The sequence below is a fragment of the Hibiscus syriacus genome, unplaced genomic scaffold, assembly GCF_006381635.1.
Source record: "Hibiscus syriacus cultivar Baekdansim isolate YM2019G1 unplaced genomic scaffold, ASM638163v2 tig00010533_pilon, whole genome shotgun sequence".
NCBI lineage: Eukaryota > Viridiplantae > Streptophyta > Magnoliopsida > Malvales > Malvaceae > Hibiscus > Hibiscus syriacus.
The window spans coordinates 1,712,573-1,727,635 of record NW_024062223.1 but is presented as its reverse complement, the minus strand read 5'-3'; the positions used below and the strand labels follow the sequence as shown (position 1 = coordinate 1,727,635).

General features: G+C 34.9%; 1 non-coding gene and 1 pseudogene across 1 annotated transcript; one reads left to right on the top strand and one right to left on the bottom strand.

The window, feature by feature from the left end:
* Nucleotides 1-3,210: 3,210 nt before the first annotated feature.
* Nucleotides 3,211-3,281, top strand: TRNAG-GCC. The gene has a single exon. It is a non-coding gene; the product is annotated as a tRNA-Gly (tRNA).
* A 3,358-nt stretch (nt 3,282-6,639) lies between these two features.
* LOC120204021 lies at nt 6,640-8,179 on the bottom strand (annotated as a pseudogene).
* Between the last annotated feature and the right edge of the window lie 6,884 nt (nt 8,180-15,063).

Here is a 15,063-nt window from a genome sequence, read left to right as displayed (position 1 = left end):
GCTTTGTAACGGGAGCTTGTGACCCGAGTGGGGGCACTAGGATGGTGGAACATGGGTTTGGCTCCTTGAGTCGGATCCCACGTGGCTTTGCCATGGCTTGCCCGTTCCAAGCCAGGAGTTGAGTCATGGGACGTCGGTGAAAACTGTGGTGTCGTGGCTCTTAGAGCGAAGGGCACTGCGTGAGGCTGGTTTCACAGAGCAGCGAAGACCTTCCTCTCTTGGCAGTGGGAGGATAACAAGCTTGATCCACTAAGATCCAACGCGTCTCTCTGAGCCGACCTTAACTGGACCACCATTCTTTTTTTTTCCGCTGCTGCTGAGCTTGATCCACTCGTATGGGACACGAACCATACGAGTTCCGACCCGACCCTATTGGGTCGGATTTTTTTAAAAAAATTCGAGTTCGGGTCGTGTCGGTTTTTTTTATGTGATGTTAGGGTTGGGTTTAGGGTGAAAAATATCCGATCCGAAAAATATATATAATTTTACCTTATATATTTAGGAATAATTACAATAATACATCTCTATATATTATTTTTTTCAATTAAGTCATTATTTTTATTGAATAAAAATATTTTTATTATTTCGAGTTAGGTCGGGTAGGACTAAAAACCCGAGCCGACCCAACCCGACCCATGCCCACCCTAGTATATATGTTCTTTGATTAATTGAGCCATTTCATTTTGGGACAAAGCCAAGAATTTTGCATCGAAGGGCATCTTGGCGTACTCATTCTGATCAGAATCAAAGATTGGACCCATGGTCCCTAAAAGGTTAATGAATATAGCCCATTATGTTAGATTTGGGTCCAATTGCTTTTTAGGTCCTTTTAGTTTTGAGATTTAGTGAATTAGATCCTAGCCTCTCATTTTTGGTTATAATTTCTTTTTATGTCTTTTAGTTTTGAGATTAGGCAAATTACATATCGGTCTATCATTTTTCGATTGAAAAACTTTTTAGGTCCTTTAAATTTCAGGATTATAAAAATTAGATTCTAACCCTCTCTACTTTAAATTGATAGCTTAATAATTAAACTCTGATAATCATTTTATTCTTATTTATATTTAACTCATAAAGTTTTATTTTGACTCTATCCCTCACCACGTTGATGGTGAGAATAGGGGTAAGTGAAACTCGACTCGAAAAATTGTTTTTTTTTAATTTTTGTTATTTGAGTCAACTCGAATTATCAATTCAGTTTTCGAGTTCGAGTCGAATTGAAGTTTTGAAATTTTGAATTACTCAAAAAACCAAAAATTTGACTAAGTATATGTACTTAGTGATTTTTCATAATATACTTTCAGTTCCTCTTTTTAATAACAAATTTTATATTTTTTAATTTAGTCTCTCAATTTTTCATAATTTCCTTATTTCTTCAATTCATCCTTTATTTTAAATATGTTTTTACCAAATTTGAACCACATTCACATATACCATAATAAAATACCTATGTAACTCCAATTCTTACTTTTTTTTACTAAAAATGTACTATTTTTTAGTCTCTTAACTTTGTATTTTACTCAATTTGGTCTTTTGACTACAATTGTTTGCAAATTCTTTATTCTCATCAATTTCTGACTTCTTTATATTCTCATCAATATTTTACTCTCAAAATATTTTCTTTATAATATAATGTTATGAATATATTTTATAATTTAGATTGTATTTGATATATTAAATAACATTAAAAAGTGAAAAGAATATATATATATATATATGGTTAAACAAATTCAAAAAAATTGGAACAAATCTTGCCATAATACTATAAATAATTATAATAAAACTAATATAGAAACTCAAATAATTCGACTCGACTTCAAAATATTTCAAGTTAAGTTCGGGTTGTAAAATACGACTCGTCAACTCGAATAACTCAAAATTTTTTAACTTGACTTGATCGAATGTTCACCCCTAGGTGAGAGGGAGTTATAACCATGGTTTTAAAACTGTGAAATTAAATCTTATCCTCCAAGTTTTAAGGATTAATAATTTTTTTATATTAAGCCTTGACCCTCATGTTTCTAATTCATTACATCTTTCATTTTAAAATTAATGAAATATTTAAGTTTTGGTATCCAACTTTTTCTAATTTAATTAGTAGGACCCTGTCAGTTTCGAAATTAAACATCTTGACCCACTATGATTTCATCCAAGTTCATTCCCCCCCCCTCTCTCTCTAATGAGGGTTTTCACGTGAAAACTCTGATAATGTACTAAACCCTACAAAACATATACATATACATATATATATATAAAAGTTATGATCTCCTCCTTTTCTCGTATTTATTGTTTTAATTGAATAAGAATTGAAAGAACCAACTAGGTCTCACATACACATTAAACAAGAACCAATACATAACTAGAGAAGAAGTACTTAAAGTTACTGAAACTTGAACATCACGGCACAGATTTACGAAAGCAGTTAATACACAATATGGTAGGCCGGTGAGAGCTTGAAAGAAGTCGCTACCTTTTTTTCTGCCAACAAAGTAACATAATACTTACTTCGACCTTCGCTCCTTGGCCATGGTTAAAAGTTAGAATGCGTAAATAAACATAGTGCTTAATAAATTATTCGTAAATCTTTTGGTTATGTGAGATCGTTATTAAGTAACAAACTAGCTCTCGGACAGACAATCTTAAAATAAACAAACGAATATAAACATGATATTGAAAATTTAAACAAACATGAATTGAGCATGAACAACTCCAAAGATAAACAAACGAACACAAACAAAGATTTGCTCGTTGAAGGTCGGTTCATTTAAACCTCTATTAAAATCCATTTACTTCCAAGCTTAACGTACGTTTTTCTTTTCCTCTTACTGCGAAAGCACTTGTTCATCATCTGCTGCTTGATGATGATGATGATGATGGGTTGGGAACTAAGCCATTTGCTTGCATGCAATTGGTGAGCGGAATGAAAGACTTGTTGCACGCGCAAAAGGTTGGTATTGCAGTAAAGCTGAGCACAAGGTTAATAAACGGGGGTACCTAATGCACCAGTAGCTCTCACTGTACTACTTGGTTTCTGGTTAATATTCGTGTTTATTATATGAACATATAAGACTGTAACTTTAAAAAAAAATTGAATATGCAAATGAGATTAATGTCATTATTGGCATGTTCTTCAACTTTTTCTTAAAGTTTGTTCTTAGATTTTCTATTCTTATCAATTTTGATTTTTATTTCTATGTACTTGATCAACAAGCACCAGTGGTCTAGTGGTAGAATAGTATTCTGCCACGGTACAGACCCGGGTTCGATTCCCGGTTGGTGCATCCGCGAAGCAGTGATGATAATTGCGCTGCATTTGAAGATTTGGGTTCTTCAAAATAATCTGCATGATGGATTATACGATAGCGTTTCGGAGCTTCTTTTTTATTTTGTTACTGAACAGATTCATGAACCGTCGAAGAGAACAAAACTATATTATATCTTAATATTACGCTCATCGTATAGAATTCAAATTATTATTAACAAATACTTCCTCCGTCTTATTAATTGTGTTTATTATTGATTTTCAAAAGTTAAATTCTTTAAATTTGGACGGGTTGGTTCAAGTGGTAAGCAGCTTGATTCCGCTTAAGTAAGGTTTCAGGAATAGACGATCATGAAGAATTCAATCTACCTTAATATTACACTCGTCAAAGGGAATTCAAATTACTAATAACAAACACTTCTTCTATCGTATTATTTTGTCATCTTGAATGGAAGATCATGAAGAATTCAATCTTTTCACTGTAAGCGCAGTAATCATCCCTACTTCAAGAAATGCACCAGTCGGGAATCAAATATGGGTCTATATCGTGACAGGGTACCATTCTACCGCTAGATCATTGGTGCTTGCTAAACGATTGAAGAGAACAAAATTATATAACTTTGATTTCATTTATATGGATTGACTATATGATACTTTCTTACATTATCATTCAAGTGGGATTTGATTCTTAAAAATATATTAACAAGTTTGATTCACTAATCATTTTATAAGGAATACAATGGTGTACGTGTCTTAATATCACACTCATCATATAGAATTTAAATTATTATTAATAAATACTTCCTCTGTCCTACTACTTCTTCCGTCTTAATAATCGAGTTTATTTTTTGTTTTTAAAAGTTAATTTCTTTAAAATTTGACTCTGATTATTTTTAATATTCTAAAATAACTGAAGAGAATTTTTTTGAAAGTTTAGATGGGGCATTATTTTATCGTCTTGAATTATACGATCGCGAAGAACACAACCTTCACTATAAGTGCAGTAATCATCACTACTTCAAGAAACACACCTGTCGGAAATCGAACTCGGGTCTATACCATGGCAAAGTACTATTCTACCGGTAGATAACTGGTGCTTGCTAAACAATCGAAGAGAATAAAATTATATAACTTTGATTTCATTTATATAGATCGTGCATTTGTTACTTTCTTACAATATCACACTCATCATATAGAATTTAAGTTACTATTAACGTATTTATTTCTTTGTATTAGGGTTACTTTCGCATTGATTTAGTTCTCGTAGTTGTTTAATTGCATCAATATTTAAAATATTTACTATTATTTGAGGTTTTAAGTTGGAATATAGGGTTTAAGATCTAGGGTTTTAAGTTGAGGTTTGAGGTTTAAGATGATGCAATTAAACATTTTCGGGGACTAAACTAATACGAAAAATATAAAAAAATACCACAGTAATTTGAATCATATTCTATAGTGAATTAGTGATACATCAACAATCCAATGATGAAATACAAGTTTAAATGATCAAACATGCAATCAAGAGTTCATCTTCGGATCTTCCATCTTGGATGCCTCGAACTCACTTGCTTGGCTCCTCGTCGTGCTCTTTTCGACGGGTGAGTACCGGAGGGGCAGTCATCGCATAGGATCCAAACGTTGCTCTGGCATTATAGTTGCCTCGATCTCTTCGTCTATCCTCTTCCAGATTCTAGACTGACTTTGAGCATACTGGAGAACGATAATCGTCTCGCTTTATCATCTCATAGTAACATTCGCAGTGCATCGCCTGACCACGTTTCATTATAGCGGTACTCCTAACATATAGGACAGTGATGCTGCATAAAGTTCTCCTTGCAAACAATGATTGTTTTGCAAGATCCACACTTTTTGCTATGAAAAAAGTTATCCCGATCACCAACTCTACAGATCCTACCCTCATTGCAATGAAAGTGCTCTACTATCATCATCACAGAACTTGTAAAATATGTCTCAAAAATATTCTCCCATATTGACGCCACCATTTGAACAAAGTTTAGCAACCGGCTACTCTCTGTCACAAACCAAACAAATAACTTGTTCAAATGCATTTTTCGTGGAATTTTGATTAAAATTAGTTTTATAAAAGTTGGAGAGTCTTGATCACTACAATTTTACTTTATATGTTCAAGTTTTGATCTTTAAATATGCAAATTGATCGTAATTGTTATGTCATGTCAACTACAGCCTCACATTCCAAGCAAGTAAGCAAAAGCATAAAATTACAGTATCTTAAAGTGGTTAAATTTGTGGACTTTTCGAATGTTGAATGCAGACCTCATTTTAGCTGAATCCTTAGAAAACTGATTAAGATGCGTGAGGAGGCTAGGCGATTGTTTTATCCTTTGCTAATTGGCTGCAGATTAAAGGTGGTTGGATTTGGGATAATATTCGGGAAAGGAAGGAGAAGGTTAGTTGGCATCGGCTTGTATGGTTTCCGGCTCATGTTCCAAAATTTTCCTTAATTTCTTGGATGTTGATTCTTGACAGATTGCCTACAAGGGACAGATTGGCTCGGTTTGGTATGGTGGCTGATAATGTGTGTGGGTTGTGTGAGATTGGGATGGAATCTCGAAATCATCTTTTCTTGGAGTGTTCCTATGCGAGGGAGGTTTGGGGTGCTGTAATGCACTCTTGTGGGTTGCAGCAATCGGAGCTGCACTGCTGGGATGATAATCTTCGATGGATGGTCATGAATATGAAGTGTAAATTCTTAAAGTAGCTTGGACTGGATTTGTGTATTTCATTTGGGAAGAACGTAATCATAGGTATTTTAGAGGGTCGATTCGTTCGGCTGGTACAATTGTCAATATAATAAAAGAGGCTATTAGGATTAAGTTATATAGATGTTACATGAATAAGATTTTCCAAACATCTCATCAATCGAAGGAGTGACGGATTCAGAAATATTTTTAAAAGTTGGAGATTTGTGTTGTCCAAGATAGTCTGATAATCAGATTATATGATAGAGCTTCCGAGATTCTTCTTCCTTTTCCTCTTGAGTGAGAAAAATCCGGTGATATGGTCCATGCACTCAAGTTGTTCGATAAAATTGCCGAACCGAAAAGTGTGCTCCTTTGGATCAAAGGTTACTCTAGGACTTATTGGTCCAAAAATGGGATTCCATTGTATTTACACATGTTGAGACAGAATGTTAAGCCTCATAATTACACGTTCCCTTTCCTTTTCAAGGGTTTTGACAGAAAATGTCGAAGTTTTCGTGTGGGAAAGAGTTGAATTGTAGAGTTCATAAAGTCGTCGATACTACCGAAATGGCAGCTAAGCAGATTCTTGAACTAGATCCCGAAAATGGGTTGTGTAAACGTATTTGAATCTTTTAGAGAGAACAATATTCTCTTTTATCGCTGGAAGTCACTCAATAGATTCACGTATCCCCAAAAGCGATGAAGGGTTTGATCATAAAAGCTAGTAGCAGTTGGTGATGATTGACAATGGCATGCGCATGAAGAAACTCTGAAAAAAGAAAACAGCAAAGGGTGAACGATAATGAGGTTTTTTCTCCTGGCAATAGAGAAGGACCACTTGTAGGATGTGTTCTCTTTGAGATCTCGCAATTCGCTATACACTCTCCTTTGTCTCTGAGTAAGCTTGGCTTTGCTTTACAAATGAATGCCGGACTTATCATCCACATTGGTCCAAGTATATCCACTAGGGATAGCAAAAGGATCCGGTTGTTTCGCCGTTGAAGAACTCCACCGTTGCTGTTGCTTGCTAGTCGACAATGATCGACTATTGCTTCACCTCAGTCAAGCCGTCGTCGACAATGACGGTAACGATGAGTTATATTTATCCAACTTCAGATCATCCTCTGTTTGGCCTCTTCCAACTCCACTACTGGAAAAATATCTAGGACTCGAGAGTGGGGTGAAGAACTGCTCCGTCGATTGGAGTTCGGCGAATTTCGTGAACGTTATCACCACCCTTACGGTCGGAACAACCGGAATTGCAACCTGCAAAACCCCAATAGACAATTAGAGACCAATCGTTGTCTGAAAAACACAAATCGTAAACAACATTGGTCCTACACGATTCATTTAGACCAAACCATGTCAAATTAAAATATATGACTAAAGGTTAAATTTGGAATAAAATATAGGGACTAAAATCAGAATTTGACCATTCCAAAAAATTAATAAGCCGCCGTCTTACCTTAACCGAAAATGTGCCCGGCGGGAATTTAGTGGTCAGCAGCTCTCGCATCAAGTAAAGGTAACAATTCATCTGTTTTTAAAGGAAATTGTTCCGTTAACCAAACAGACGGCCGCAAACTTCGAACGTACTCTTTCTCTTTCGTTAGCGGAGGCGGCAGTACAGGTTTCGCCGTCACGAACGACGTCGATCTTCTAGGAGGCACCGTTGCAGCCGAAGGGAAAAAGTCCACACTCTTTCTCCCTACAGAAATCCACTCTCTATCTTCTTTTACGAAGCTACTGTGCCTTCTTCTATCAGGCATTACGAAATTTGGTTTTCTCATACGAAGAAACCATCATCGTCTTCGTCGAGCTGTAATGGTAACACTTGTTCACTTCCGGCGACGTCGTTTTCGGAACCCACGACTTTTCGTGACCTGAAGCTGAAAATCACGTTATGTGCGTGGTACACTTTGGCTTTCCATTCACCGTCGCGTTTCCAGATCGTTCAGGTACCGGAAGGGGCTATTTTCCCGACGAACGGAATTACATAGCTTTCGAAATGAAAAGAGATTTCCATGTAGAAATCAGGCATTCGGCGGATGACGGCGATTACGAGAGGAAAACGGCGGCGCCACTTGCACCAGGCGGAGCGGTTGTGGAGTTTTAGTAGAACCAATGCAATGTCGGAGTTCCGGCGACGGAGCGCTTCCTGGAGAGAATTCCAACCCGCCGCGTTCTGGAGCATATCTCGATATCATATTATTTTCTTGTTTGTTCTGGAAGTCGCCAAATCTTAACATGTAAAATATATTATCACTTAGGAATTTGCTTTATCGAATGTGCAAACTTCGTGCCAAGGTTGGGCATTTCGATTCTTGAAGTCTTAGTTTTGCTAAGAATATCCTCATTTTCAGGCACTTGCTCAATGTGATATGGCCCTTACCAACTTAGGCATTATTAGAGTTAGTGCTGATGATTCTGCTGGTGCTGCTCGGGTACTTTCGAGATCTTCGTGTTGTATCTTGTTCGTTTCTTGTTATTTTATTGTTCGTGGTTCTACGCACCATGATACCGGAACAGATGGTTGCAAGAGAACCCATAATTCCCGGAACGGACAGGGTTTATAAGGTATACCTCCTTGAACTTGGTCATTTATTCGGTTATTGTGTCTCTTTCGTTGATAATCTTTCGACTTTCCAGACCAGTATAGTTTTTACTCTAGAAGAAGGTCCTGGCATGCTATTCAAAGCCTTGGCTGTGTTCTCTCTAAGGGATACTAATCTAAAAAAGGTAACTATAGCAGTGTCATCTTTGTCTTATCATTATCGGAGACGATTCTGATTGTTATCTCGCCTCTTGGAGCAATTTTCAGATGGAGAGTCGACAACAAAAAGGGCATCCTCTGAGGGTCGTCGACGATTCTAACAGAGGGAGTGTCATGTAAGTGTAGTATACTCGTATTCAGATAGAAAAAGCAAAACACATTTTTCTTGACAGTGGGATTAACATAACTAGTGATCAAATTAATGTTATTAATCCGTTGATGTGTGGTTCCAGGTACTTCGACTATCTTTTCTACATCGACTTTGAAGCTTCGATGGCTGAACCGCGTGCCCAAAATGCATTGGAACATTTACAGGTCAGTCATTTCACAGTCTTTTATTACGTCTCTAACTCATAACGACCATATTTTTCCTACCAAATCTCTTCCTTTTCTGGCCTGAAGAAGCAATTGGAATCCATACATTCTGAAATTTCAATGCGATGCTGGTGCTCGAGTCTGCATGTATTGTTTCTTTGAATATCGAAATCTCACCGGTGTGAGATGCACTCTTAACTAGCTTGATTTCCAAAGCTCTGGTGTGCGATGCACTCTTAACTAGCTTGATTTCCATAGCTCTGTTCGTTTCCTTTAATTCACGCGGAGTGAATCTGAAGATGAATTGTGTGCCCCTGGCAAGAATATGCCGGATTTCTCTAAGTCCTCGGTTCCTGTCCGATGGATATGGTTCTATAGATGGATATTGTCATAACCATTTTTTTTACTAAACAATTAAATATTATTTTTAAAACGATTATGACTTTAATTTTGGAAAAATTGGTGATTTGGAATTAATTTGGAATAAATTGAATAGAGTCGCCATCGACCTTTGGGTTAGGTAGGTCGAATACCTAAAAACGTCTTTTAAAACAATTTTAAGAAAAATCATTTTTTAGACAAAATTCGGTATGCGTTACCAAAGATTCATTTAAATGGATTCGGGAGTCGGTTACGTGTGGGGAAAGGTAAATACCCCACAACGCCCAAAATTGGTACTGTGTCGCTTACATGTCGTCGTGATGATGGAAATTACAAATCGAATATAAAGTTAAATTACGATTAATTTGCTTCGAGTTAACTATTTAAAGAAAATCCTTTAACTCGATAAGAAATCTTGAAATTTGCAATCCTCCGTCGGGAAAGCTATTTCAACTATTTCTCTTTTGTAAAAGAATATTCTACCATTGATTATGTAAAAAATTGCGAATCAAATATAACTAAAAACGATGTTTACATACGAGTAAATTGATTAACTAAACGTGAATTGAATACAAATTAAAAATTTGAAATTTACATTCACATAAAATAAAATAAATTGTCACTTAAAATAACACACATTGCATCGTTTGAACAAATTAATTAGCAAAATATACTCGACTTATTTCAAATTTTTATGTCGTTAAAATGCCGTACCGGATCACACCACTTCGGTCAAGTGGTACTTTCCACGCTCATTCTACGTACTTGAAAATAAATCAAAAAATCATTCATGGATAAAAACGTAATATAAACAATTGTAATTACAAATACAAGATAAAATATTTACATTAAATGAAATTAAAAACATTATTTACATAATACAAATAACCAAATAATAAGTGCAATAAAATCATACATAAATGACTAAAATAAAAAAGAAAATATTATAAACCAAGATAAGATTATCAAAAGGTAAATATTTGTAATTACAAGGATCAAAAGGAAGAAAAACAGAAACTTGATGTACTAAAATAGTAAATACAAGAATTTAAGGGAGTAAATAGCAAATACAGAAGCTGAATAGGTTAAAAAACAGAAGAAAAAGAAATTTAGGGACCAAAATAAAGAAATAGAAACTAATGGGACTAAACAGTAAAAAAACCAAAGTCCGAATTACAAATATTAAATAATACATGTATCAAAATGAAGATAACCCAAAAATAATATAGAGAACTAAAATGAAATTTCACAGAAACATGGAGAATTAAGAAATAATTAAACAAAAAAACTAAAACAATGACTAAAATAAAATATTTACAAATGTAGTGGCCAAATTCGAATAACACAAAGATTATAGAATACATTGAATCAGTGATCAAATTGAAATATTCGAAAATATTAAAACCAGAATCAAATATAGACAAAATGATATAAAACATGAATAGTGACTAGTTTATAACAGTGTAAAGATAAAGGCTCAAAGTCAAATAATTACATAAAACATGTAAATGATGACTAAAACGAACACTATACAAAATAAGCAACCAAAAATCTAAACACTTAGAAAAGGTAATACTAATCATATAGGATTAAAACGAAACACGAAATAAATAAAGAGATCGAACTAGAAAGATGAAATTTCATTAAGGATCATATTACAAGCATTACAAAGCTCAAGGTACTTAAACTGTAATTTACCCCAAAAATGGAAAAAACGCATATGAGATTACAAAATAACGAGGACCAAAGTTGACATTAACCCTTAAACCCAACACTTGGTCTCCCTCCCTAGGCCTAAAACGACGCCGTATTGAATGCTGGGATATAATCCCAATTTAAGGGTTAACAACCGAACCCTAAATCATTTTCAAACCCCTCTCTCAGCCTCCTTCTGCCTTTCCCTTTCTCTACTCTCCCTTCTCCCTCGCCGCAACAACAAAACAGAGGCTCCCCGGCCACCGTATCGGTGGCCATGGGGAGCAAACCGACCCCTAAAGACCCTCAATCCTCTTTCTTCCTCATTTCCTTTGAAAACCCAACCCTTCACCCCACCAAAAAAACCCGAGAACCCCTTTTAATCCAAACCTAGATTCAAGAAAAAAGAACGTTTTACCTTCGATTCAGGGTTTTTCAAGCTCTGGTGAGGTTGATAAGGGATAGATCTACAAGGGTAAGACTTCCCCTTTTCTTTCTCTCTATGTTATTTTCTTTTTTCGAATATCGGTTTTTTTTTTCCGAATCTCCTCCCCCTCTTCCTTTTTCGTTTTTTCTTTCCATTTATCGTCTCCCCTTAGTCATGCATGCGTAGCTAATATTTGATGGACGATTGATTTTCGTAGGGTCATAATATCCTAGAATTAGGATAAGATTTCTTTTGGATTTTTTTTTTTTTGATTTTATGTCCATTTTCACTGTTTGAGGGATTTTGGTCACTGTTGTTGATGCGTTCGGATTTTGGTCACTGTTGTTGATGCGTTCATCAGATACGATCGGAAGGGAGGCTCGGCTTGGTGACTCGGGAACTCGACGACGGCTCGGTAATGGGAATCTGGCTTGAGCGGCGGCTGGGAACTGAGGAATTCAAGGCGGTGGCTGAGTAGTTAGGGGATTAGGGTTAAAACCCTAATTTGTTTTAGGGTTTGAAACCCTAATCTGTTTTAGGGTTTGAAACCCTAATCTGATGGGTTGGTTCAGGGTTCTGGGCCATTAGGTTTAGCTAGTTGGGCTCCGGGAATGGACCTTCTGTAATCTGGGCTTTAGTGGCCTACAAAAATTGTAATATGTAATTAATAAACATAATAATAATAAATAATAATAATAATAATAATAAATAATATAAATAATAATAAAAAAGACCCGGACAAAAACGGGTGTCTACAGATATCTCCCAAACTCAGTAGATTATGTCATCGTATACCTCAGTTTTCTTTCAAACCTGCAACGACGGTGACGGTTCGACCCACAGATGATGCATGTACATGTAAGTCTTTTCTTGATCCAGCTGAAGATGAAAGGAAAGTTCTATACACGGAAATCGTTGGAAGGTCGACTTATTAGTTCGAAAGCTTATTCGACATGAACTATTTTTCTTTCTTTTCTTTCATATTTAGCTCTTTTGTCTCCATAGGTTTTCGTCACCCTCCTAGAGAAGAGGTGTGCAATGTTGTGAAATTTTGAACATTAGAGACAATGCAAAGTCACAGTGACACCAATATATCCCCTCTTGAGGGCCTTCAACCTTTGAAACTCAACTTCGGTTGCCATTTTCTCACAATTATTATTATTATTATTATTCCCACTCATCCAACAAAAATTGGATTTTTCATCGTATCCGTTAAGAAATGGAGATGCCGGAGATGGATTTATCATGATGGCATCGAATATTATTTTTTCGATTTAAAGTTAAATTTAATATGATTTCAATAAAACTCGATTCTCAAATTTAAATAGGATTTAATGACTTTCATTTAATTTAAAGTTTTAATTGAAAATTTTATCTAATATAATATAACATTTAACTTTTGACATTTGACATTTGACATTTCATCCAAATTAAAAATAATTAAATAGAATATTAATTTGTCAAATTAATAATATTAATTCAAAATAAAATTTAATAGAAGGTCATGCTAACATAATTTTTTATCAAAATTCAATTAATAATATATAAAAGAATATTTTTATTATTATTTTGGATCAAGTTCTCATCTCAAGTCTTTTTTTTCTGGTAATCAGTTTACTTATTTATATAAAATAGGAAAAGCACCTCAAAGAAAGAATCCCACATGGATAAGCAAGAGCATGTATTAGGTATTTTTATATGTTGCTACCCACAGTATTTATTGCCGAGCTTTGTAACGGGAGCTTGTGACCCGAGTGGGGGCACTAGGATGGTGGAACATGGGTTTGGCTCCTTGAGTCGGATCCCACGTGGCTTTGCCATGGCTTGCCCGTTCCAAGCCAGGAGTTGAGTCATGGGACGTCGGTGAAAACTGTGGTGTCGTGGCTCTTAGAGCGAAGGGCACTGCGTGAGGCTGGTTTCACAGAGCAGCGAAGACCTTCCTCTCTTGGCAGTGGGAGGATAACAAGCTTGATCCACTAAGATCCAACGCGTCTCTCTGAGCCGACCTTAACTGGACCACCATTCTTTTTTTTTCCGCTGCTGCTGAGCTTGATCCACTCGTATGGGACACGAACCATACGAGTTCCGACCCGACCCTATTGGGTCGGATTTTTTTAAAAAAATTCGAGTTCGGGTCGTGTCGGTTTTTTTTATGTGATGTTAGGGTTGGGTTTAGGGTGAAAAATATCCGATCCGAAAAATATATATAATTTTACCTTATATATTTAGGAATAATTACAATAATACATCTCTATATATTATTTTTTTCAATTAAGTCATTATTTTTATTGAATAAAAATATTTTTTATTATTTCGAGTTAGGTCGGGTAGGACTAAAAACCCGAGCCGACCCAACCCGACCCATGCCCACCCCTAGTATATATGTTCTTTGATTAATTGAGCCATTTCATTTTGGGACAAAGCCAAGAATTTTGCATCGAAGGGCATCTTGGCGTACTCATTCTGATCAGAATCAAAGATTGGACCCATGGTCCCTAAAAGGTTAATGAATATAGCCCATTATGTTAGATTTGGGTCCAATTGCTTTTTTGGTCCTTTTAGTTTTGAGATTTAGTGAATTAGATCCTAGCCTCTCATTTTTGGTTATAATTTCTTTTTATGTCTTTTAGTTTTGAGATTAGGCAAATTACATATCGGTCTATCATTTTTCGATTGAAAAACTTTTTAGGTCCTTTAAATTTCAGGATTATAAAAATTAGATTCTAACCCTCTCTACTTTAAATTGATAGCTTAATAATTAAACTCTGATAATCATTTTATTCTTATTTATATTTAACTCATAAAGTTTTATTTTGACTCTATCCCTCACCACGTTGATGGTGAGAATAGGGGTAAGTGAAACTCGACTCGAAAAATTGTTTTTTTTTAATTTTTGTTATTTGAGTCAACTCGAATTATCAATTCAGTTTTCGAGTTCGAGTCGAATTGAAGTTTTGAAATTTTGAATTACTCAAAAAACCAAAAATTTGACTAAGTATATGTACTTAGTGATTTTTCATAATATACTTTCAGTTCCTCTTTTTAATAACAAATTTTATATTTTTTAATTTAGTCTCTCAATTTTTCATAATTTCCTTATTTCTTCAATTCATCCTTTATTTTAAATATGTTTTTACCAAATTTGAACCACATTCACATATACCATAATAAAATACCTATGTAACTCCAATTCTTACTTTTTTTTACTAAAAATGTACTATTTTTTAGTCTCTTAACTTTGTATTTTACTCAATTTGGTCTTTTGACTACAATTGTTTGCAAATTCTTTATTCTCATCAATTTCTGACTTCTTTATATTCTCATCAATATTTTACTCTCAAAATATTTTCTTTATAATATAATGTTATGAATATATTTTATAATTTAGATTGTATTTGATATATTAAATAACATTAAAAAGTGAAAAGAATATATATATATATATATGGTTAAACAAATTCAAAAAAATTGGAACAAATCTTGCCAT